This window comes from Triturus cristatus, chromosome 3_2 (genome assembly GCF_964204655.1).
Source record: "Triturus cristatus chromosome 3_2, aTriCri1.1, whole genome shotgun sequence".
Taxonomy (NCBI): domain Eukaryota; kingdom Metazoa; phylum Chordata; class Amphibia; order Caudata; family Salamandridae; genus Triturus; species Triturus cristatus.
Genome location: NC_140584.1, coordinates 697,445,440 through 697,471,583, shown reverse-complemented (window position 1 = coordinate 697,471,583; position 26,144 = coordinate 697,445,440). Strand labels below are relative to the sequence as shown.

At 46.8% G+C, this 26,144-nt stretch overlaps 1 protein-coding gene across 3 annotated transcripts in view; it reads right to left on the bottom strand.

Moving 5' to 3' along the window:
• HECW2 (HECT, C2 and WW domain containing E3 ubiquitin protein ligase 2) overlaps window positions 1-26,144 on the bottom strand; it is a 1,572,445-nt gene that overhangs the window by 1,303,463 nt on the left and 242,838 nt on the right. The gene's annotated exons all lie outside the window — the stretch shown is intronic.

The window sequence follows — 26,144 nt, the reverse complement described above, 5'->3', positions numbered from 1 at the left end:
TCTCCTTCTGGGTCCTCCCTCTGTTTTCTGTCCTTTTCCGCTCATTTCAAGCTCCCCCCTTCATTTTCCTTCTGTCTTTCCTCTGTTTTTCACTCGTTTCTTACCCTCATTTCAATCTCCCCCTTTCACTCTCCTCTGTGTCCTCTGTGTCTTTCCTACACTCTTTCTTGCACTTTTGCTGCCTTTTTTGCACTTTTCTCTCTCTTTTTTCCTTTTTCCTTTTTCAGCCTGTTTTTCCTCGCCGCTGCTGCTCCCGCGGCCCCTCCCCTCCAGCACGACCAGTGCGACTGGCCCAATCCAGCTCCCCTCCCCGCTCCCGCCTCCCAACGGTCCAGCTCCCGACCCCTACTTAATGGTGGCCGCTGCAGGGACAGGCGAGCAAGACCACTGACTCATTGTCAGTGACATTGCTCTCCGTCCCTCGCAGCTCCACCATTAAGTGAGGCCTTCCCCCGTGACCCCTCCCCCCTAGCACGACCAGTCCAATCCAGCTCCCCGCTCCCGCCTCCCAGCTGTCCAGCCCTCCCCGACCCCTACTTAATGGCAAGCCCGTCTGCGCCTGTCTGCGACCTGACTGCGACCAGTGCTAGGAACCCTGGATCTCTGCACCGCCAACGCTACGACCCAGCGGCACTCCACGCTCTCAACCCAGGCCGCAACAACAACTGCAAGCTAGCATCACCAGCCGACACCCACAGACCCTTTAGCTGTCACCGCTGCCGGCACACCTTCAGCACCGCTAAGACCACGGACCCGGCGCAACCCGCCCGCAAGAACACAACCGAACCCGAAGACCCTGCAATGCATCCTCCTCAACGTCCGATTCCTCCAAAAACACGCCACTTCTGGGACCTCCTCGACAGCACCACCCCGGATGTAGCATTCTTTACCGAAACCTGGACCAAGAACACCTTGGACCGGACATCGCCATCACCATTCCCCAAGGATACAAGATCTCGAGGAAGGACCGCCCCACCTGCCCGGGAGGAGGAATCGCCATCGTCCACAAATCCACCCTCCAACTGAGCACACTCCCCGACGAGCCCACAGACCTGATGGAACACCTTCACTTCAAGATACTGGCCAGCTCTACCTCCACCCTCCGAAGAACCCTCATCTACAGACCCCCTGGACCCGCGGACTTTTTGCCAAATCCATAACAGACATCATCTCCCCGCATTCCATTGCGTCCACCAACTAAACCCTATTGGGAGACCTCAACTTCCACCTTGACAACCAACTGGACCCCAGCACCACATCCCTCCTGGACAACCTCCACAACATTGGACTCCACCAGATCGTGACCGAACCCACGCACTTGGCAGGGCACACCCTCTACCCCCTCTTCACAACAGGAAACTCCATCACCTTCAGCCACGCCACTGAATTTCCATGGACTGACCATCGATGCGTCCAATTCATCTTTAGAACACCCACCATCCACAGACACCAGCACAACCATCGCAACAGTGTAGCCCCTTTGCAAAAAACGTGCTTTACTTGCTTGTTGAGCAAGAACACATTCTGAATCAGTGCTGCAAATCCGCCTTATACGCAACATCTCCCCATAGGGTATGCTGCGTATAAGATGAGCCGGATGATGACTTGAGGCATGTAGCACTGTGTTACCAGCAGTGGGCTTCCTAAATAGTCGCGTTAGCAACTGATCATTGCCTGCAACGATCTCCACATCTAGGAAGCACACCGACTCCTGGCTTATGTTGGATGTAAAGCACAGGTTGAGAGTGTTGATATTGAGTACACTAATGAAATCAAGAGCTGCCTGTTTGGTACCCCGCCATATGAAAAAGATGTCATCGATATAGCGGAGCCATACCGTTACATGTCTGGAAAATGTGTCATGGTGTTGACCAAAAAGGACCTGCTCCTCCCAGCAGCCCATATGCAAACAGGCATAGCTGGGAGAAAAACAGGCCCCCATGGCTACACCCCTGACCTGTTGGAAATATTGATTTCCAAACATGAAGAAATTATTGTTCAAGCAAAATGAAATCATATCAAGTAACATCTTATTGTGATTGGCTAGCATGATGGGTCTATTCCCTAGATAGTGTGCAATAGCTTTCAAGCCATCAGAATGATGTATACTTGTATACAACGCTGATACATCAAGTGTAATCAACCAACACATAGAGTCCCAAGGAGTGTCTGCGATCTTTCTTAGAAAATCACCTGTGTCCTGCACAAATGAAGGTAGGGTTTGAACATGCTCCTGCAAGAAATTATCAATATACACAGATGTATTCTCCAATAAACCCCCACAGGCTGAGATGATAGGCCTGCCAGGAGGCTTAACGGGATCCTTGTGCGCTTTGGGGATGAAATAAATCACCGGAGTGACTGGATACTCATTTTTGAGGTACTTGAGTTCATCCTGGCTCAAAAGTCCGGTACTTCTCCAAGCAACCAAACGTGCATAGAAGTCATTCTGTGCTTTCCTCATTGTAGCTGCCTCACACCTTTTATAGCACAAAGGATCATTCAGTTGGCTAAAGGCTTCATCTAGATAGATTTGACGAGGCCACAGTACCACATTACCGCCTTTGTCTGATTGGCGGACAACGATGTTGTTGTTTGCCTGTAGTTTTTTGACCAACTGAACATACCAAGTGTTCTGAGCGGTATATTTATATATATATATATATATATATATATATATATATATATATATATATATATATATATATATATATATATATATATATATTATCTACTGGCGGTCGCCAGTAGATAGTTATAGTTAGGACCGTGTTTCCATAGGAAATCTGAAAATTCTATTTTGAATAACTTTGGCGCCGGTTGACGAATCCTCGCGAAATTTTCAAAACTAATGGGGCGCTCTGCTCAGCTCCTACACTGAAAGTCTCGGGCGATTCGTCAAGTGGGGGCCGAGAAAAAAGGGGGGTCCCAAAACACGTTTTCCCCAAGCATTTTCCCATAGGACCTTTAGACGAAGGTACAGCCCGAACGGCTGAGCAGAATTACTTGAAATTTGGCAGAGAGGTAGTCCTCAGGTCAGGGAAGTGCCTTTTGCAGGTCTGGTGTCAATCTGTTCAGTAGTTCCTGAGGAAATAGCATTTAAAAGCATATAAATATCTATAAGCGCGTACCGTGCGCGCACCGTGCGAGCACCGTGCGAGCACCCTAACGTGCGCGAGCGTAATTCTGATTGGTGGTTACATGTTAGTCAACGTTCAAATCGGTCGAAATCAGGAAGTGTCGGCCTCCATTTTGTTTGTTTTCAGTGCGAGAGTGAAAAAGGAAGGTGGCGAACGTGAAAAGGGGGCAGGGTAGAGAGTTCCTGACCCCCTAGCCTTTGTCAGGGGGTCCCTGAAGGACCCCGAAGGCAGAATTTTTTTTAACATTTGTTTAAAAAAAAATCGTGGGGGTGCGTGCACCGTGCGCGCACGGTGAAAAACCAAAAAAAAATAATAATACATTTTTTATACATAGTTTATTGTAAAATAAATATATAAAAAAAATAATAATACATACATAACTTAGCATTTAAAAAACCGTACAAATTCACTGAAAAAACCATAGGTTTCATACACGTTATAGTTAGGAATTAGCATTTAAAAAACCTTGCAAATTCACTTAAAAAACCATAGGTTTCATACATGTTATAGTTAGGTGGATATTTCACTCGTAAAAAACTAATGAAATTCCCCCGTTATAGTTAGTTCAGATAACTATAACTCGCGCGACCGCCACTCTATCACAAGGATGATGTCATGAGTGATGTCACTGACCATGTCATGAGTGATGTAATATGTGACGTCATCAGCAGTGGATTGCGGGCGCGCGAGTTATAGTTATCTGAACTAACTATAACGGGGGAATTTCATTGTTTTTTTACGAGTGAAATATCCACCTAACTATAACATGTATGAAACCTATGGTTTTTTAAGTGAATTTGCAAGGTTTTTTAAATGCTAATTCCTAACTATAACGTGTATGAAACCTATGGTTTTTTCAGTGAATTTATATATATATATATATATATATATATATATATATATATATATATATATATATATATATATATTCACTGAAAAAACCATAGGTTTCACACATGTTATAGTTAGCGGAAATTTTACTGATAAAAAACCAGTGAAATTCCCCCGTTATAGTTAGTGCAGGCAACTATAACTCACGCGACCGCAATCCTCTGCTGATGCTAATACTGTATTTAGACACTTATTTGCCCATGTCTTCTTCCATACATTTTTAGCTATACATATATTACAAATATTTTTTTTTCATAAAGACACATATGTCATCAGCAGAAGATTGCGGTCGCGTGAGTTATAGTTGCCTGCACTAACTATAACGGGGGAATTTCACTGGTTTTTTATCAGTAAAATTTCCGCTAACTATAACATGTGTGAAACCTATGGTTTTTTCAGTGAATTTGCAAGGTTTTTTAAATGCTAATTCCTAACTATAAAGTGTGTGAAACCTATGGTTTTTTCAGTGAATTTGTACGGTTTTTTAAAGGCTAAGTTACTTTACGCCATTCGTGGCGTGTGCGCCCACTTAACGCAGTTCGTTCCGTGCGTGCACGGTGCGCTTCGCGCACCGTGCGCGCACAGTAAGCACGCGGTGCTTACTGTGCTTACGGTGCTTATAAGCCATGCACAAATGGTGCCCTTCGGGCACCATTTGCACACGGGGTGGAGAGAGTGTGGATAATTTTTTCTTTGATTATTTTTGTTAACAATATTGTGGTTTTTCACACAACTGATAAGCCCTGCACATTTGGTGGCCTGCGTCCACCAAAAGCACAGGGGGTGGGGAGAGTGTGGATAGTGTTTTTTTTTTACATTTTTTACCATACGCGTACGGTAAGCGTAATCGGCGAAATTAGCGAAAAAATAAAAATGGCATTTTTGGCCTTGGGGGGTCTTGGGGGACTCCCTCATCATGGCTATGTGTGTGTGAGCTGTCAAAACAGCTCCTTTAAATGTGTATTGGTTTTATTTAACAACCTAACTCTCAGTGCGAGAGAGAAAATGGCGGCCGCCGCTTCCTGGTTTCGGCCGATTCGAATGTTTACTAAGATCTAAGAGCCAATCAGAATCGCGCTCGCGCACGCCACCGTACGCGTACGGTAAGCTTACGGTAAGCGTACCGTAAGCTGGCTCAGATATATATATTGATTTAAAGGCTATTTTCTCAGAATCTACTGAACAGATTTACACCAAACCTACAAAAGGCACTTCCTTGACCTGAGGACTACCTCTCTGCCAAATTTCAAGTAATTCTGTTCAGCCGTTCGGGCTGTAGCCCTGTCTAAAGGTCCTATGGAAAAATGCATGGGAAAAACGCGTTTTGGGACCCCCCTTTTATCTCAGCCCCCGCTTGACGAATCCTCCCGAGACTTTCAGGGTAGGAGCGGAGCGTAGCGCCCCACCTATTTTGAGAAATTCGCGAGGATTCGTCGACCGGCGCCAAAGTTATTCAAAATAGAATGTTGCGGATTTCCTATGGAAAAGGGGTCCTAACTATATCTACCTACTGGCGACCGCCAGTAGGTAATATATATATAGATATGTATATATATATATATATATATATATATATATACGGGACACTGACTCCAATTTGCGTGCAGGTATATTCTTCTGTTTATTCACAAACAATGACCGGCATGGCAGATGACGAGTTTCACCCAACTAGTGGGCTTGATCACATGACCAGACTTAGTTGTTTTTTCATTTTTAAAGCCCCCTCACCCTACAAGTGTCATGTGACTTAATAAACATACATAAAATACTCCACTTAAAAACATGTTATAGGCGAACTAGTTGATCCTCTTGAGAATAAATACAAAAATGACGGGCAAACGATTCATACATAGTAGAAAAGTTTTTACATAATAAAAAACCGGTGAACCAAGGGGACAATTGAAAAATTCCTGGTTAAATCCATTGCCAATTATCTCAATGACTATTCTATGACAGTATGCATACAACATATATAAAATCATTCAATTGAAATGTTGAACGGGCATATCAGTCATATAATCTAGGAGATCCGTTGTTTTCATCATTTAATCAACCCCAACAAAAAATCGCTGTTACCTAATCTAGTTCCCTGTGGAGCATAAAACAAGTATATTAAAGTGATTGTGCCATAAAACCAAATTTAAATAAAAAACCATTAGTGATTTGAACTTTGGCGGTTATTTCTAAACCATTTTTCTATTGTTTTGTTTCTCTTACTTTCTCTTTTATTTTTCTATTTTTTTATTTATTATTTTATTATTTATTATTTGTTGTCTTTTCATATATACATTCCAATTCATTGTTGTTTATTCACCTTTGTCTTTCTGTAATTTTTCATCGCATAATCAGGATTGTTGGTATTATATATATATATACAATGGAGAGTTATATTTGCTTGATCTATTTATTGATGAACTTTATGTATTAGAATTATTACGTAGTTACTATGTGCACATACTATGTAGTTGACATCATTATCGCGTATTTTGCACATTAACATTTTTGTAAATCTTGCACTTTAAATGCTACGAATTGCACTATAAAAATCTGCGTATTTGCACAATCTACAATTGCACTTTAGAACCAGTGTGTTTAAAGGTTCATTAGATATGTCTCAAACATGCTCGCAATATTACAATGGCACTAACTAGATATCAGTCATAGACAACATAGTGGTTCCTTGTTTTTATACAAGCCCGGGACACATTGATTGAAAAATGTATTTGTATACTTTGCATCAATTCTATTTACTATGTATTTATTTCTTTTATGTCTAGTATCACTAGCATCACAAGACATAGAGTGCTTAGTACATAAGGACAATGTAAACGGCAGTTACTTTGTGTGATCAAGGCCATCTTGTGGCCGAAACGCGTAATGGCGTGCTGTGTGGGTGCGAACGCTCATTAAAATCCTTGAAGCACGAGCTGGTGTCCGTGTGCTTTCTTCCTCGCCGTTTGGAAGTGGGAGACAGCGTTTGGATTTAATATATATATATATATATATATATATATATGTATATATATATATATATATATTACTCCAAGAGAACTGAACAAAGCGTGGCGCACACTCACGATTTTAGAAATAGATTATTTTATTCTGCTCCCATCGACAGACAAACGCGTTTCGGCCATGCTGGCCTTTAAAAAAAAAAGAAAATATATATATATATATATATATATATATATATATATATATATATATATATATATATATCTTATATAGGTTTTAAGCCAGCCCTCTAAAGCCAATGGTCTGTTGCTGTGTAAATCACAGTTTTCTTCCACCCGCTGCAGCATACTTTGTGGGGTAATGGCTCAGCCCATTTCAGCCTTTTGCTAACTTCACTGTGAGTGACAGTATTATTCTCTTTCACGATGAGCACACCGCATACAAAGCAGTTTCTTTCTGGCCTAAAGACTACCAGACCAGACTAGGACAAACAAAAGGCCCGGGCACCAAAATAAAAGTGGCCCTAATTAGCAAACCATATGGATAAAAAGTGTCCCTTATTTGCAAATCAGGCCAGTTTTGAGCTTGTGAAGACAAGCTGCATGGGTATTTTGCAAGAAATGGGAGGCTGCATGTATGCATTGGTATTTGCTGTAGGCGGTGTTTGTGGTAATATCATGGAAATCAACAGCAAAAACCGTCCCACCTGACCATAAATTAGGCCCACAAGCTGGTAAGAAAACGGCTCACACACTGACCTGGCAGACCAGCCCATCAGGCACTGCCTGATTGGCCTACTAGCCTGTCTGACCCCGTCATTGCAATGTGTGCTTTTTACAAATACTAATTCAGGCAATATGTTTCATATATTGGTGAGTGGCCTGCAGCACTCCCAACAATAACATTTTACAAAAAATCATTACAAAACCAAGCAAGCATTGACGAAGCCAAAAAGCTGCCAGTCCCACAACAGCCCTATTTGCTTTACCTATGCTGGTTTCATCTTTGCATCTCAAAGATCTTTGTGCTTATAAGATAATCATCATCATGCATGAACATGAGCAAAATACGAGTGACAAATGAGGGGACTGATGGCATTTGGACCATATTGATTGCAGTACGTGTGCATATGTTATTTCATATTTAGAGGGTGATGGATGACTGAATGAGAGGAAACCTTTCAAAAGAAATGCTAACTAATATTCTAAGAACATCTATGTTGTTTAATCGCTATGATTGAAAAGTGTGATGTAAATGCACTATTTGGCTTAAATTTTCCAGTCATTTTCTGTGGAAGACATACCACTCCCAACTCCCACACATTCCAAGATGGTCAGCTTCCTTGGTGCCCTTTGGGGCTGGTTTGAACTTTTTTGCCAGGGCAGGCTTCAGTTCCAGAGGCAGAGAAATATCTGTATCCTGTGCTCCTCCACATGGTTTTGCAGAGAAGTAGGAGGTTTGGTCATCAGAGAAGACTATGTAGGATGGCCATTGTTGGACCTGGCGTCTTTGGCATGGTTTCCTCCTAATGTTTTACCTTCAGACCTCCTATTTGTGTTGCACTTAGGACTTCACCACTGCTAACCAGTGCTAAAGTGCTTGCTGTCTCTCCTTGGCAGAATTCGCTTATACTCAATGGTATATTTAATTTACTTATAAGTCCCTAGTAAAGTGCACTACATGTGCAGGGCCTATGAATTAAATGCCATTAGTGGGCTTGCAGCACTGGCTGTGCCACCCACTTAAGTAGCCCTTTAAAACTGTCTCAAGCCTCCCTTGCAGAACCTGTGTGTGCAGTTTTAACCTGCCAGGTTAACTAGCAAAATAAACCTTTTGTATTTCCTTTTTAATACATTTGAGTCACCCCTAGGGTAGGCCCTGGACAGCCCAGAGGGCATGGTGCAATGTATTTAAAAAGTAGGACATGTACTTCTGGATTTACATGTCCTGGTAGTGAAAAACTCTTAAATTGTTGGTTTTTGATACTTCAAGGCCTATCTGTACCATAGGATACCATTGGAATTGCCTTATTGCATTTTATAGGTGTAATGTAATTGTAATTGGTATCCTTTTATATCACACAATTTTTTTACATAAACTTTGACTTTAGGAAGTATTCACCCGTGTAGAATTGTTTTTCCTGCTGAATGTTGTTCAGTTTTGTCTTTGATTCGTTGTACAACTAAGTAATTCACTTTGACATTTGTTTGTATTAAACCACAATTTGGGGCTTAAAGATAATCTAATTTTTATATTTACCGAAGGCTTTGATATTAAAACGAATCCCTTGAAGGCACTATTACCTGATCATACTAGTTTATGCAGCTCACTGCAAGTCAAACTGTGCTGTGGAATAACACCAACTATTTTCTATTTTAATAAGCAGAGGCAAAGCCACTAGATCTTGCCTTAACAAAGTAAATGGCAAGCTATTGGCTTTCCTGATGTTTGTATTCATTTGCACTCTAGCATCATGAAGCATGCATACACTGTGTGCCCCCGCCTCCCCCCCATGTGCATGCATTTATACACACAGTGGCCATTTTAGAAAGATTAGAAAAAACATTCCAAGATGGCTGCCATGCACTGAGATCAACGGCAGTGCAAGGGAGCTCATAAATGATTGTAAGGGTAGTCATAAATAACGAGTGGACCGGGAGCACTTTGCAGCTGCAGGGACCCTGAAAATATTTTTTAAAGTATGCAATAGGATAGGGAGAGGTATGGTGACTGAGCAGCGGAGTTCAACGGGTAAGCAGTGGGTGGGTGGAGTAGCTACCTTTTGTGAGAGCAAAGAATAAGTATGTGGCTGCAGACAAGACAGGCAATCTTTGAGAATGTGGGAGAATGAGGAGAGGCACTGCACTTCAGATGTTCATATCTGCAAAAGCTGTGGGCTGATACCTATGTTTAAAGCCATCTGAACCACAGTAGCCAATCTCTGAAGGGGACTGTTCAAAGGCCTTTTTCAGTATATGTGTATGTGTCACAGCGCTCAGACCAATCACAATGCTGCATTGCAATGTTGTGATTGGCTGTGGGGAGCGTGGGAGCCCTGGTGCTTCCTGCTTCCTGTTGCTCCCAAGAAGCCAGGAAGAGGACGCAGGAGAAGCAACGGCAGCCGGCCCATCGGCCGGCTGGGAGACAAGTGTTTTTTTTATTTAACCCGATCCCTCCCATCCCTTCCCCCCGCCTCATCCCCTCCACCCGTCCCATTGCGGCTTCCAGGTAGCAGTCGTGACAGTCTGCTCCTTCTTCCCCACTTCACACATCTAGAGAATCAAACCTGGGTAACAGGTGTACAAAGGTTCAGGTAAACAGGGAGCTGCTACAAGCAAGGCACGCTTCTCACGTGTGTTTCGAGTGCATGTTAACTGCTTCCAGGATACCTGTTCATAATATGAGCGAGATTCTACTTGCCTGATATAAAAATGAAAAGCAAAATAATCCATAAACTCAGATCTTGAAGCCTCGCAGTACAGATTTACTTCAGTCTTACAGACCTATGGTAGCAAAACACCCAACTACAGGAAACGAATGCACCAAAAGATAGAGTCCAGGGCCCTTGAGGAGAGTCGCCTCTCTCAAAAGGTACCAGGACTCACATTAAATTCACGTGAGTAAATTCTGTTTTAAGCATGCATGTACTTATTGGTTCTGCCAAAATGCACAGGTCCAAGGTATTCCAGAGTCAGGGGCCCTCTATTACTAGCTAATAAATTGCATTTGTTAGGCACGCAGAAGACCATTGCAGCTTCAAGTGTTAAGCAGTCAATGATTGATTGCTGACTGTCATAAAATGTATTTCCAATTTTGCAGGCTCCCAAAAATAACAGTTCCTAAAGAAAATTAGAAAGACGGCAGCTTGTTATGGATGCGAATCAGGATAGGATAGGTGTCTCCAAACAACGAATGCGTGTGCAAGACACAGTACCTGGGCAGTGCAGCATTGCTCCCATCTACACCCTTTAAAAGAAAAAAAACACATCATCACCAGTCCCAACCGCTGATACTGAGCGGCACACCCCTTTAAATGTAAGGTTTTATGTTAGTAGCATAACACCTCAACAGTACCGTTTTTTTCCTAGCCCTATCCCCCCCAGTGAACTCTCTGCCATCATGAACGCTAGTACGAGTCCAGACCCATAGCCTCAGCAGTTTTAGTCAAATAGATGCTATATCTAATCCTTCTGCCACATCACACAGTCTCGCGCGTCTATAGCCACCGCATGGTATGATGTTGATATCTTTTATACGTAGCTCATTACTTACTGTATTCAATCGTATTTTCCTCCGTCACCATGACGCATGTACTGTTTTTCTTTCCCCTCTTTTTGTCTCCATTAGGTTTGAACTAGAGTACACGCAAAATACGTGTCTCAAACATATTTTGTTTACACAACCTCATCGAAGTTTTGGAAGTAATATAGGGTTGTCTTTCCCTGATTTCTCTCTCTCACTATTAGAATTCACGGTTCTGATGAAGCGCTTCGGGATCCATTAGGGACCCAATGACAGTGCGAAACATGTCGACCACTCCTCACTTTTAACATCACAATAACACTGTTACATGGGCTGAGAGTAGTGGGATTATATCTGTTTTTCCCCTCTCTATTAGCATAAAGTGCATCTCCATCCCCTCCTAGATTGTAGCTTAACCCAGAGGACCCTCTAAAATTAATAATAAATCAGGATACCAACGGGTTATTTTAACAACACTCACAATCACAACTTGGCCCACACACCCACATGCACAACTGCGGCAACTCCTAAAAGATCTCCAAAAGCGAGCCCTCTTGTAGGGCCCGTGAGGGACTGCAGCGCCACCGCCACAAGGAGCAGGGCCCAATGATGATGCTTTACACCCGAAAGAGTGTGTGAGGGCACAACACATGCAGGAGTATCACTCCCCACTCTTGCACACGCATTCCTTGTTTGGAGACACCTATCCTGACTCGCAACCATAACAGGCTGCCGTCTTTCTAATTTTCTTTAGGAACTGGTACCATTTGTAGTATTTTACATGGTCTTTAAGAGCGTTGGTCCAGGACCTATTTCCAACTAGCTCCTTGTCCCCCCCTCTTCAGAATTGTGGTTCCCAAAAATAACAGCAATTGTGTCTAGAAAGTGCCTTCTGCTCGCAAGGATATTATGCCTTAGCACTTCCAATACGCAAATCAGCATGCATTGTATCAGGCAAATACCAGGTTGAAATGTTTTGGGGAAAAAATCTAATTTTGTCCCAAAATATCAGTTAGTCAGTTTCTCAAAAGAATAAACTCATTTTGTCATTAGCCCAAATAACCGCTTTCTATTTTCTGATAATACACTTGTTGTCCTCAAATACCAGCTTTTATTTTGGGAGATCTGTTATTTTTGTTCCAAAAATAGCAGTCTGTAATTTTCTCAAAATACACTTATTTCGTATTCAAATGCCAGTTCTTTATTTTTAATAGGTAAAGTAAGTTAGCCAGAACGATCAGCCTATCATTTCAGATAATGCGCCGATCCTATCCCACAATATCAGATTGTCATTTTCAGTAAATGCACCCATTTTGTTGCCAAATACCACTCTTTAATTATTTTAGGCAGCACGGTGGCTCACAGTGCTGAACATCCATCACTGAATAATTTGTTATTTTGGAAATCATATGTTTAAATCCTTGCAAAGCAGCGTTCCATCCTTCTGAGGTCTGTAAACTGAGCACATTATATTGGGTAATAGTAACATCTGTTATTTACAGGGTTTAGCAAGGCCAAACGTGGTATGAAGTGCTCTATAAAATAAGTTATTCTTATAGTCAACACTTGTATATCATGAGGGTTCCTAGGTATCTCCAACAAATGCTACACTTCACCATCATGTGCTCTGATAACCATTATATTGCAGTCAGTTCCATTATGTACAAATGACGGCAGTCAATGTTATTGTGTGTACAGATATGTACCATCCTATGCCACTCAGTGTTAGTGAGTGTCCCCACCATATGCCGGTCAGTGCCATGTGCCAAAGTACTCCCTCACAAGTCAGTAAAGGTACTCAATTATGTTTCAGAGTCAGTCAATGCCACCATGTGGCCTGTATGAAGTGCCTAGCTGTGCTCTATTAGGCAGCCAATACCATAATGTTGCCATCCCAAGTAGCCTCCACGATTAGCCTAGCTGTACACCAGCTCTTTATTACCTCTCTTTCTACAGGCACTATGCCCAAACTATGGAAGCACGCAAAGATTCTTCCATTGATAAAAAAGACTAACGCTGATCCGATGGATCCTGCCAATTATATGCCAATTTCCCAGCTTCCGGCCTTCTCCAAAGTTTTAGAGAAGCATGTAAATAAATCCCTGCAAAAACATATTGAAGAGGGGAAGCTTCTTGATAAATCTCAGTCAAGCTTTAGGGCACATTTTAGCACGGAATCCGCTCTGCTGGAAGTAAGAGAGTTCATTACGGGCAAGTTAGACGAGGGAGGCAAGGCCATTCTGATACTGCTTGATCTGTCAGCGGCCTTCGATATGGTCCCACATGAGAGGCTCTTAAACAGACTTAAAAACATCGGCCTGGGTGGGACTGCCCTCACCTGGATGTCCTCCTATTTGGGGAATAGATCCCAGTACATCTGGCTCCCACTGTTCTCTTCTTAGGTTCCGGCCATCAATATTGGTGTCCCTCAGGGTTTAATTCTCAGCCCTACCCTCTTTAATATGTATCTTTCTCCCCAGGCATCCATGGTAGAGGATGAGGGCGCTAAAATAGTTTCTTACGCTGATGGCACTCAGCTTATCTTCTCTTGTGATAAAGGCTCTGACTTTGATGGGCCTAAGATCAAGTCCTGCCTCACGATGGTCTTCAATTGGCTTAAGGTCAATCAGCTCAATTGTAATCCGGACAAAATGGAAGTTGTTTTCTTTGGAAAACCGGAAACACTCGATTGGAGCTCCGGGTGGACTAAGGATCTGTCGTCCCCACGCACTGAAAAAGAGGAAGCTAAAAATCTAGGAATTGTCATTGACAACACACTCTCGATGCGCTTTCAGATCCTAAATCTAACTGGTGCATGCTTCGGTACATTCCTAATGGTAAAGACATTTCTGCCATTACTATCACTGGAGAGTAGAAGGATTGTGGTGCAGGCTTTAGTGACATAAAAACTTGACTACGTCAACTGCCTGTACCTCGGTCACCCCAAATCCTTGACCCAGCGCCTGCAAGCGGTTCAAAACGCGGCAGCTAGAGCCATCCTGAGATCAAAACCCAGATCTAGCATGACTCCGATTCTCAAATCTCTAAATTGGCTCCGCATAAAAGTGCGAATAAACTTTAAAGCTATTCCACATCTAGACCCCTACGCTCTTCCAATGCGAACCTGGCCATTGTGCCCAAAAAACTCCTTGTCCGCACTAGCGGTGGATCTTTTGGCTTCCTGGGCGCAAAACTGTGGAATAGCCTTCCAGAGTCTTTGAGGCTAAACACAGACCTACTTTCATTTAGCAAAAAATCTAAAAATGTGTCTCTTTTATTAATAACTGGTTCCTTCCACTCTTTCTCCCTCTGCTTTCTATGTACAAGGACACTCTAGTTTGAGTAGCTGTGCGTTCTATTAAATACAGTATTTCATTTTATTTCATCCCACATGCCAGGTAGCGTTCATGTTCTGAGGTATATTTTAGCAATCTCTGGTGCCGATTACGATCCTGCAAAAAAATTCCCCGTACGACTCGTATCCGGTCTTTTTACCGTACGAATCGTAGAAGTGCCGTACAAACTGCCAATTACGATTCGCATGGGAAAAAGACCATACGAATCGCATTGGGAATTATTCCCCACACGTCCTCGGGTCGGAAAATGTGTCCGACACGTCCTCGGACGAATCACCGTACAAATGTGAAAAGTGAAGTCCGACCGCGGAATCACGATCCATCCCGTGCGTCCGATGTTACAACCGTATGGAAAAAACACCGTCCGCACCGAACTCCCATAGCAACCATGGAGACATGTGCCCGCATACGCTCCCAACACTCCCCCAGCCCCCGTACGTTCGAGTCGCACCCCCCCGTGTACGTTCGTGTCGTACCCCCCGTATGTACACCCGTGTACGTGTCGTACCCCCGTGTACATTCGTGTCGTACCCCCCCGTATTTACACCCGTGTACGTTCGTGTCGTACCCCCTGGTATGTACAGCTGTGTACGTGTCGTACCCCCTGTGCATGTACACCCGTGTACGTTAGAGTAGTACCCCCCGGGTATGTACACCCGTGTACGTTAGAGTCGTACCCCCCGTGTATGTACACCCCCACCCGTGTACGTGTCGTACCCCCCCCTGAATGTACACCCGTGTACGTGTCGTACCCCCCGTGTACGTTCGTGTCGTACCCCCGGTATTTACACCCGTGTACGTTCGTGTCGTACCCCCCCGTGTATGTACACCCGTGTACGTGTCGTACCCCCCCTGTATGTACACCCGTGTACGTTTCGTACCCCCCGTGTACGTTCGTGTCGTACCCCCCTGTATGTACACCCGTGTACGTGTCGTACCCCCCCTGTATGTACACCTGTGTACGTGTCGTACCCCCTTGTATGTACCCCCGTGTACGTGTCGTACCCTCCGTGTATGTACACCCGTGTACGTGTCGTACCCCCCCTGTATGTACACCCGTGTACGTGTCATACCCCCCCCGTGTACGTTCGTGTCGTACCCCCGGTATTTACACCCGTGTACGTTCGTGTCGTACCCCCCGTGTATGTACACCCGTGTACGTGTCGTACCCCCCCATGTACGTTCGTGTCGTACCCCCGGTATTTACACCTGTGTACGTTCGTGTCGTACCCCCCGTGTATGTACACCCGTGTACGTGTCGTACCCCCGTGTATGTACACCCGTTTACGTTAGAGTCGTACCCCCCCCTGTATGTACACCCGTGTACGTGTCGTACCCCGTGTATGTACACCCGTGTACGTTAAAGTCGTACCCCCACCCGCGTATGCATGGAGCGTACCCCCACCCCAACATTCTAAGTACGGAGCGCACCCCAGGCCCCAACATCACCACCTTCACACAACATCGCGCATGTACGAGTCGTACCAAGCCACACACAAGAACAGCACTGTACAACAAAATGGCCCATGTACACACCGTACACACGCAAAAAACGCACGTACACAACCAGGACAAACCAAAACGACACAAGAATACACCATTCGAATGGCACAAAGCCACAAAACATGTCCAACAACCACTAAAACAACACATTCACTGACCTGCAACTGCCAAAAACCAAAACAGAGGCCCAAAACACAACCACTCCTTATAACACACCCACCCAAAGTTCAAACACAGCCACACCCACCAATGGACCAATAAAAAGGGCCCACACACACAAACCATGAGCCTTTGCAACAGACTCACTGCTGCCAGACCCCACAGACAACCTACAGCACCATACTAGAAGCTTTACCTCACCTTACACTTGCACACCTTCACACACACACCTTCACAAACACCCCCTCATCACATTCACACACACACCTGCACAACCACACCCACACACCCACAACCATCCACACCCCCCCCCCACCATCCACACCCACACCCCTCACCATGCCCACTAACAAGAATCCAAAGTTCACTATCCTCAGAGTCGAGCCACACCTCTTTGGAACATTGGTCAGACAGACCAGCACTTCAGCAAAAACAGCCATGTGGCAGACCATCGTCGATGCTGTGAATGCTGTTGCGGACACCAGAAGGAACAAGCAGGAATGCCAAGCCAGGTGGTACGATCTGCGGAGGAGGGTCCGTGCCAAGATGACCGATGAACACAACCAGGCCAACGTCACTGGAGGAGGGCCGGCCCGCAGACCCGTACACTACCATCCCTGGGAGGAGAGGGTGATGGCCATACTGCCGGTGGTGGCAGTGGACGGAGTAGATGGACTCCGAGAGCCGGGTGAGTACACAAACAACTCACCTCACATGGGGGGAACGTCATCCACAACCAAACTCACAAACAGGCACGCAACCACCCCAAGCTATCGCATGACTCAACCACACTCCATGAACACGCACATGCCACTGGCGCCACCATGCCCCATGCACCCAGCTGGACAATGTCAAGTCACAGGCCACAGAAGACACCAACACATGACACGGTAAGCCGGATGGCGGGAGGGTGGGCCCAAAAAAATCACATAGTGCAACTCAGAAGCACACAACAATGCCCCCTGCCCATATGGCCTAGGTCACAGCCAGACAAACAGTGTGTCCCAACACAGGAATGACTTGCCAGCAAATGGCGGACGCCTTGCATCAACACATGGGGGTGACAGCACGTTCGTGCACATGACAGCAGCCAATGAACTGCCAACACTGTGAAAGAGTGGCAGCACACACCACCACAGCAGCAGTGCAGACACACACACTACACCCAATGGGTGCCTGGAGAGCAGAAACAAACTCACATCAACAATCCAAGGGCCATTCAAAGATCTGATAACACTGTGTGCACAGTAAGCTGGGCTGAGGTGACAGAGGGTGACACACAGAGGGAGGGAGAGGGGGACAGAGAGGGAGGGAGACACAGGGAGACGGACAGAGGGAGGAGGCTGACACACAGAGGGAGGGAGAGGGGGACAGAGAGGGAGGGAGACACAGGGAGACAGACAGAGGGAGGAGGCTGACACACAGCGGGAGGGAGAGGGGGACAGAGAGGGAGGGAGACACAGGGAGACGGACAGAGGGAGGAGGCCGACACACAGAAGGAGGGAGAGGGGGACAGAGAGGGAGGGAGACACAGGGAGACGGACAGAGGGAGGAGGCTGACACACAGAGGGAGGGAGAGGGGGACAGAGAGGGAGGGAGACACAGGGAGACGGACAGAGGGAGGAGGCCGACACACAGAGGGAGGGAGAGGGGGACAGAGAGGGAGGGAGACACAGGGAGATGGACAGAGGGAGGAGGCCGACACACAGAGGGAGGGAGAGGGGGACAGAGAGGGAGGGAGACACAGGGAGACGGACAGAGGGAGGAGGCTGACACACAGAGGGAGGGAGAGGGGGACAGAGAGGGAGGGGGACACAGGGAGACGGACAGAGGGAGGAGGCCGACACACAGAGGGAGGGAGAGGGGGACAGAGAGGGAGGGAGACACAGGGAGACGGACAGAGGGAGGGGGCCGACACACAGAGGGAGGGAGAGGGGGACAGAGAGGGAGGGAGACACAGGGAGACGGACAGAGGGAGGAGGCCGACACACAGAGGGAGGGAGAGGGGGACAGAGAGGGAGGGAGACACAGGGAGACGGACAGAGGGAGGAGGCTGACACACAGAGGGAGGGAGAGGGGGACAGAGAGGGAGGGAGACACAGGGAGACGGACAGAGGGAGGAGGCTGACACACAGAGGGAGGGAGAGGGGGACAGAGAGGGAGGGAGACACAGGGAGACGGACAGAGGGAGGAGGCTGACACACAGAGGGAGGGAGAGGGGGACAGAGAGGGAGGGAGACACAGGGAGACAGACAGAGGGAGGAGGCCGACACACAGAGGGAGGGAGAGGGGGACAGAGAGGGAGGGAGACACAGGGAGACGGACAGAGGGAGGAGGCTGACACACAGAGGGAGGGAGAGGGGGACAGAGAGGGAGGGAGACACAGGGAGACGGACAGAGGGAGGAGGCTGACACACAGAGGGAGGGAGAGGGGGACAGAGAGGGAGCGAGAAAGGGACACACAGGGAGAGCAAATCAGCCTTGTGGGGTGTGGGAATGTCTGCTCGTCAGCAGGTGGACTGCGTGCATGTAGACAAGGGTGGCCAGTGCCAGAACCCCCCCTCTTCTCCATGGCAAAACACAGGGCCATGTCACAACCTGTGCACGAGCACAACGACAGCTACCTGCATCATATAAGTGTGTGGAACAACTCCATGTGCCCACGTACAGTGCTACACGGAAGGCGCCAATGCATGGCTCGCCACACCTGCCCACTCCACTGCTGACTGCAGTCACACTTGACGCAGCAAGTAAGACTGTGCCACACATAGGTAAAGTCGCCAAAGCTGTGCCCAAGGGACATACCCATGCACAAGTGCACTGTGAGTGGAATGCAAGACATAACCAAATTCCCAGAGGAAATGTTCCAACTTTGAAACGAATGAAACATGGATGTTGTATGGAACAAAATTAACATTGTCTCTCTCACACACAGGTCAACGTCGTGGATCACCCCCCAACACTGGGGGGGAAGACTCACAGGACCCGGCTCGGCGGGATGAAGGAGCCACCGGCAGCGACGACTCTCACCACTCTGTGGACGAACCCGACTCCGACCAACCTGGCCCCTCTGGTGTCCAACGACCTGCAGCACCTGCGTCAGGTACAACCGGGCCAACCACCACCCCCACTCCTGCCACATCCCAGGAGACACCCAGGATCCCTGCCCCACCACCACAAAGCAGCCAGGCTGGCCAGGAGGGACACGGTCCCGGGCACCCAGGAGGAGGCAGGCGACAGCGCCAATGCCACCCCTCAGGGGTCCCGGAGACCCGATGTGCCCACAAGGGCATGCCAGGTGCAAGCGGGCAGGGGTGGTGGGAGTGGAGGACGGCGGAGGCGCCAGCCTGACCAGTTGGCTGGGGAACCGGTATATTCCCATGTCCTAAACATCCTGGACACATACCGGCAGGACACCACGGGCATGGCCCAGGTTGTGTCCATCCTCGAGGAGATCAAGACCCAGCAGGCCCAGCAACATGCGGAGCAACATGCCTGTCTACAGTAACACCAACGGCGAATGGAGGACAGACAGGCTGAGCTCGTGACGGTGTTCACGGGAATTCACAGTACACTCCGTCGGATGGCCGACAACATGGGCAACCCTCCCTGTGCCAGCAGGCGTAGAACATCACCACCCACAGGGAGGGATCAGGAGGAGGAGGAGGAAACATCCGATGGAGCATCCCAAACATCGTCACGGCCTGCTTCTGAGGGTCCCCGCAGGAGGGCGGGTCGTCCACGTAAAAGACTGTGAGGGTCGGCGCTACAGCACCATCTCCCAGGACACCTGGCCTGGCACCTGGCCCACTGGAGCAACAGCAGCACAGCATCAAAAGACATTCTCTGCCACATGGCCTTGCTGGTCACTGTCTGACCAATGTTGACAAAGACTGTGGCATGGACTCTGAGGATTTCAAATGGCAAGGACACCAACTCCCCTAGTGAACTTTGGATTCCACACACCCGGAAAGCCCCTCATGTCAAACTCCCCCCCCCCCCCCACTAAAATAAAAAGTCACACCATGAAGAGAAGATGCCTACTGGTTGCATTATTACCTTACATGTGTCTTGTAAAGTCTAACCATGCCTGAGTTCTCATTTGACTTCAACCATCCACACCCTGGGGCCTGAGTCTGGCACAGGACACATGGGTCACAGTGTATTAGGCAAGACAGACATGGAGCACCATACACACCCGTGATGGGCCCAACCAGCTGAGGGGGTGGCCGCACAACCGTGCCGACAGACATATTGAGTACAGCAACAGTCATGCGCAGAGGTCAGGGATCATGTGGAGTGTCCTGGGGGGCACCCAGGTATGTGTGGACAGGTGGCAGAACCATGTCCTGCAAGCTTGAGTCAGGTGGATGCAGAGAATGGTGGCCTGGCCAACGTTGGATGCATGGGGATGGCACATGTCACAATACCCACACAGTCATGGACATCATGCACAATACACAGTCTAATCACACACAAACAGCTAGCATCTTGCTACTCTACACATAGACACATAGCCACTATCACGGTAAACCATGCCAGACATGCCGTATGCCCCATGGCAACACACCAGCATTGACTGAGAAGAGGCACCTTGGAGGCATAGGGACACCTTTATTAGTCATGTATTCGGGTTTGCAGAGGCAACTCGGAGTACACATGAACAGGTCATGTGGAGTAACATGTGGGTCCAACACTGGCACCCCCCTTCTGCACCACAAATGCGTGATATCCATGGAACTGGCACACAAGTGTCGGCTAACAGCTAAACACCCCCTGCTGCTCACGGAGAGCCTGCCATACACCATAGAACCGCTGATGTGGAAGTCCCACACCATGTCAAGCCAATGCAAACCGTATGTGTCCGAGGGCAGTGTAACACACATTGATGCCATCATCACATTCCACAATCCCATCACTGATGACTGTCAACAAGTCTGACCATCTATTCAGGTGTACCCAGCTGCATGTCATGTGTACCATGGTGATGCGACATGTCTGCAGAGGAACCAAACATCGACAGGGGCAGTGTGCATACATCGTGAACAACTGCCACACCCAATACACCCCTGATGCATCCCTTACCCTAAGGAGACTTCCAAACTTGTCCGTGCGTGTAACGCTGAGTCAGCACACGATGACGTGTCCATGAGGAATAGCAGGGCCACAACAATGCAACCAGCAGACGGCATGCGCAAGTACCTGGGGAAGAGAGACACACAAGAAGTCAGCCACAAAAAGCACAGCCACTTGCATGTGCATGTACTTGACACATGTATGGATGACAACATGCTAGGTCACAATTATGACTGGGGAAATACACTCATCACTGGCACCATCACTCCAGTGACACATCCACACACACCTCTGACTCACATGCCATACATGCAGATGGAGACACACATCGCAACACATGCCACACGGGGACCAATGCGTGCACACCCAGACACTGGTACTCACCACTAAGCAAAGAAGTCGCGTATGAGCCGAGTCCGGATGTCCTCTTGCGGCTCCACATCCTCCACATCACTAGCCCCATTGCCAAGCCCTTCGTCCTCCATGGGTGGATGGTCCTGATCATCTTGATCCAGGATGAGTGGCACAGCTTTCTCAACTGCTATGTTGTGCAGCATGCAGCAGACCATGAAGATTTTGCAGACCTTCGCCGGGGCATATGGGAGGGCGCCGCCGGTCTTGTGGAGGCATCGGAATCGGCTCTTCAGGAGGCCAAATGTCCTCTCTATCACTCGCCTTGTCCGGCCATGGGCGGTGTTGTAGCGGAGCTGGGCTGGCGTGATGGGGTTGCGGAGAGGTGTGATCAGCCATGGCATGTTTGGATAGCCAGCGTCCCCTACATGGAAAGCACATGGACATAAGTAGGACAGGAGAAGCGGTCGTGCTGGAAGTCTACGCAAAATACAGGACAGACAGAGTGCACCCACCAACAACACATGCTCGTTCGTTGCGCAGCTGCGTCATCATTTCAGGCACCCTGCTACGCCTCATGATGTAGGCATCGTGTGCTGATCCTGGAAAAAGAGCACAGACATGTGAAATCACCATGTTGGATAGACACACCACAAGGGCATTGATGGAGTGGTAGTGCTTGCGATTCCTGTACGCTACCTCCTGTGCCTGTGGTGGTACCAAAGCCACATGTGTCCCATCTATGGACCCAATGACATGGGGCATCCCTCCCAGGGCATAGAATCCACGCTTGACCCCAGTCAACATCTCAGCGGTTGGGAAATGGATGAAGTCATCCAGGTGAAGCAACATGGCCTCTAAGAAATCATGCAGCACACGGCAGAACATGCTCTGGGACATGCCACCAACATGAGCTATGGTATTTTAAAAGGTACCCGTGGCAAGAAAATGTAGGGCTGCCATTACCTTCAGCTTGGGTGTCAGTGCCGTAGGATACCTGTGCAGCGGTTGCAGGTGTGGTGCCAGTCTCGCCGTCAACTCCAGAGTCAACCGTTGGGGGAAGCGGTAGCACCGGATACAGTCATTCTGCCGCATGTGTGGTAAATAATTTAATTACCGGGACTTAATTTGAATACAGAAACATAATAAAAATAGCTCAGTAAATAAGAGGCAGAATCCGTGGTATTAGAGGTTCGGAATGGGCTTTATTCCAATGGACGATTCGAATCGGTGACTCCAAGTTCCATCACCACGGAGGTTCAGGAAGTGAAGTACATACTTTATTGACAAGTAATCACTTTTATACAATAGGCATTACAATGAAGCAAATGCAGGAGGCGTAACAATTCATAATGTAGATAAAACATACATGCGTGGCAAAAGTAGGCGTAACTGGGTGTAACTAAAGAACGTCATCAGGTGTGATGTCATAATAGGGTGGTTCCATGAAAGAATTTCGCAATGTCAGCAGAAATACTTGGCAGAAATGCGCGCGCAGCAGCATGACGTGTGATTGACGTGCAACTAGGGGGTGAAGGGGACTTGACATTTAGCTCTACATGTGGCGACAGAAGTCTGGAGGGTCAAGTCAACCTAATCCCAAATCATATCTAACATCCTATGTTTAAAGAACTATGTTATCCAAAAGAGAGGTCTCTTAGAGTAGAATCTTATTCTATACTGACTATACTGACTGTTAGTGCGTGTACAAGCATCTAAGTGTCTACACTAGATGCGAGGGCAGAAGTCTTCCATAATAATAGGGCTATGAATTACTTGCATAAAGACAGAGAAGCCGGGCCTTTGCTCGGTAACTGGAAGAATGTTTACTTAAACTACTAGACAGGAATGCATTGGGCAGGGAGCGGAGCAGATAATTTCGAAGGTGAAATACAGTTTTTTGGCAGGCAACAGGCTGATGTCAGGCTTCGCGAGCCGCGCAGGGAATGAGACAAAGTTCATGGTCACAGATGCAGGCTCAGACTGGAGCTTTCAGAGGCAGAAGGCAAGAAAAGCTTGATGACAGAATCAGGGCCTACTTGCCTGGACTGTAAAATGGCATAAGTGAACCATATAAAGCCTGTGGCCTTTCGTACTTAGGAATGGAATATCCGGCCCATTCATGGCGGATCTGAAAGAGGACATGTTGACGGTGGACGCACATGTGTTTGCGTCTTCATAACTGGAACTGGAGGGAACATACATGTACTTGTGATTCATACATGAAACCGTTGGGGTCCAAGATAGGGGACATAACTGATCGGAAAAATCCATATTTCCACATTCCCTCCTTGTCCCCTACTTGCCCGTTAAGAGATATCAATCTTCATCAATCCGTTGATCTGTTCATATAGCATCATTTGTTCTTCTTTTTTCTTCTGGGATGAATGAAATCTTGGTGGTGGAATACACGATGTGGCACACAGACCACAGATCGCTGGTCCACATTGTAGACATAGACAGCAACTGAATAGTATGAGAAGGCCAATACCTAGGAAGGATAGGACCTTCCATCCAAAGGTAGATAATACACTCCAAAACCAACCGGACCAAGTCCAGGTGCCTGGATTCTGGTGTATCTGGCTTACAATCTTATGAAGGCGAGTTATGGCTTTATATACAGATGGCGAATTTTCTGGTATGAAAATGCAACAACTTGATCCGATGACCCTACAAGCTCCGCCCCTATCGGCCAGGATGACGTCAAGGACAAGACGATTTTGAAGCACAACAATCCGCATAGCAGACTGCTCTTCTGTTAAATTGCCTAAGGCGGAAATAGTTTCATTCACTACTGCTTCAAGGGTTCTAGTTAATCTACGTATCAGCTTACTATTAGTAACGGTACCTATATAGGGAAAGAGACCTTTATTGAAATCTGTGTATTTTTCCCATGCTGTTTCAGTGTAATCGACTATTGGGAGATCTCTCCTTTCTCTATTGTGTACTAAATGAGTATTTCTGTGATAGTCAGGAGGAGCTAGGAAAACAGGTGGTAAAAGCAATCCAATGTAGCAGGTACCATCCCAATCTAGAGGCAAACGTACATATGCCGTCTGACCACATATGAAATAGGAATGGCGGGAAGCTCTAAATGTAGACTTGCCTTGATCACTAAATTCTATTACAGTGGTGCATCTACTATGGCCCATATGTATGGAACCATTCTTTCTTACACATAATTCACCTTTTACTGGAAATATTGTCATAGCGGGCAAAATTGGAGTAGCTTCGGATTCAACATTTAGGATCATAAGATTAAGCGTAAAATTACCTAATCCATACACTTCATTTTCTAGATCAGTTCCTGTTCTCTTGGGAAGTCCCTCCTTGTTAGGGTAGCAGACTTTAAGTAAAACTAAGTTCAAATTTCCCCATACCCAGTTATCTTGATAAACTGCAGAATTCGAATCTAGGGAATTAATTAAACTAAACCATGCTCCACAGGAGCCGTTGTGTGTGAACGGGTATGGAAAGAGAGGTAGAATTCCTTTATAATTCTGATAGGGAGGGAGTCGGCCACATATCCAACAATTTGTAGCATTGCTAACCTGATGGGAATGATGTAACATACTAATAAACGTGTTATTGCGCAGCGCAAATCTATAAGACAACTCATGTGGAGGTAATTCACTAAAAGAATGTTCAGCAGTAACATTATAAACATGTCTAGAAATAGGATAATATATGTGCAACAATATACTTGCAGTGATTATTAAAAGACTTAAGAAAAACAAAATTAACAACGTCACTGTGCAATGACTACGCAGTGATTTACAGTACGCATGTCGTTTCAACATTTTTCGGGTGTTTTCTCTATTCAGGTCTAAGGGATACATGTCAGAGACAAATTCAACCGCTTCACCTTGGAGAGGACTTAAACAATCAAATTGCCCGACTGGTTAGACCTGAGTTTTAGTTTATATTGTTCGTGATTACTCATTTCAACCAAAGGAAGTTTTGAGTCAATGGGTGAAGACACACGAGGTGTGGTATTTACATCCGATGGTAGTCCATGAAATTTCTTGATATGACTTGAATGTATCCAGCCTTTCCTGCCTTCGATCTTCACGGCTGTCCTTGTGGTGAGCAAGACCAGTTGCGGCGACTTCCACCTAGGATCCAGCTGAGTCTTCCGATCAAAGTTCCTCACTAAGACCAGGTCCCCCGGGACTACGTCATGGGGTTTCACCTCAGTGTTGTCAGGAAAAGCTGCAGCTACCTGTGAACGACAAGATTGTAGTGCAGACATCAAGGAAGCCAAGTAATCTGTCAGCATATTACAGTCAATATCAGTTATTTTGCGTGGTATCGGCGTCCCCCACATATTCGGTGGTCTGCCAAAGATCACCTCATACGGGGATAGCCCTGTTCGAGAGTGTGCTACCATTCTCATGTAAAAGAGTGCAACTGGTAATGCTACTACCCAGTCGACACCTTTCTCTCCGCATATTTTGGACAATCTAATTTT